Raw genomic sequence first — 1,458 nt, forward strand, 5'->3', positions numbered from 1 at the left:
TGCAGGAGGGAGCGGAGAGAACTGCTAACATGAGCAGAATGGAAAGCCCAAATGGAAGCGCTTCTCACTGCAGACTGGGCCAAATCCAGTCGTTTGAGAAAGCAAATGCAATTGCATCTTCCTCAGCAGAGTTGTACCTGCTTGTACCTAACAAATTGGGCCTTGGCAGGTCTCTCTTTCTCTCTCTTTCTCTCGTAGTTTTGTCGTAATACATAAAACATTCCAAGAAAGGGACGCTTCTGCCGGTGACGTTTTTCCTTTTTTATACTTTCAAGGGATTATGTTTTGTAATTTGGTTTGAATGCAATTCCATTAGCAAACTTGAAGGGCGATAAACATGGTTTTTTCTTTAACCAAAGAAACTTTTTTTTTTTAAGAGAGAGAGAAAGAGACCCCCACCCACTCCAGAAATGAAATTAAGCCACGAGTCATGACCGCCAGGCAATGGGGATAAGCTGTGGATCTCCATCTTTCCTTTCTCTTCTTTTTCTTTTTCTCTCTCAAGTTTCTGTCATAGTTTCGAGTAGCTAGCTTGACGAGCAGAGAAATTCACACTAAATATTGCTGCTATCCTAAACTGTAGGGGATGTCAAAACCTATTCTTCTCTCATTATCGTTCACATTGATTAAAGTGTTTCAGTGGCGACAATGCAGTGTGGAAATGGTGAGCTGCGTGGTGGGGATAAGCTTCTGGATGCTCTGCGTGCTTCTGTAGTGTCTCCTTCTCTGGATTTAGGATGCTGGGTTTGTTCGGTGGGTCAGACCCCAAACAGTGCTGCCGTGGTCAGGCCAGGCACAGCTGGGCAAGGGTGTTGGACTTCGGCGTGTGTTTTTCCATGGCTTGGCAATCAGCCTGTCAGAGATCTGCAGTGCTACCTGTGGGCCAAATCCTGGATGCCTGTAGGCGAGGTCTGCAGAAATAATCTTTGTTGAGGGTAGGCAACGCAGAAGGGAAAAACGTGGGAAGGGAAGGATTTCCCCCTTCATGCTGACAGAGCTGTCCCTGCTGTGGTCCCGTTTCCCATGGGAGCTTCAAAGCAGCGGATCTGCGGTCCTGGGCACTCACCCCTGTCACCCCACCTCCGACCCCGAGTCTCACCGGCACTCCTGTGAGGAGAGCCTGTGTCCAAAGTATGTGGAGTCCCTGACTTACTTCTTGTGGCCCGCTCCTGTGCCTGTAAATCATTTTGCTCCCTCCGTACTCGAGGAGGAGGAGAAGGTGGGTCTGCGCTGCTGGGGTTCCCCCACTGCCGTACTCCAGCAAAGCTGCCTCTGACGATGGTGAGAATTTCAGCCTGGGCTGCAGACGCTGGGCCCGGTACAACGTTTTACAGCGGTGCTCGAAGCCGTGGTGGCGGTCCTGTTGTAAATGGCTGCGCGTGGGCTCCTTGCCGGAGTACTGCGTTGGACGGGAGGCGCCGGGCTCTCCGGGCTGGTCTGTGTCTCCGCGGTCCATCC

Source organism: Fulmarus glacialis, unplaced genomic scaffold, assembly GCF_000690835.1.
Source record: "Fulmarus glacialis isolate BGI_N327 unplaced genomic scaffold, ASM69083v1 scaffold28954, whole genome shotgun sequence".
Taxonomy (NCBI): Eukaryota; Metazoa; Chordata; class Aves; order Procellariiformes; family Procellariidae; genus Fulmarus; species Fulmarus glacialis.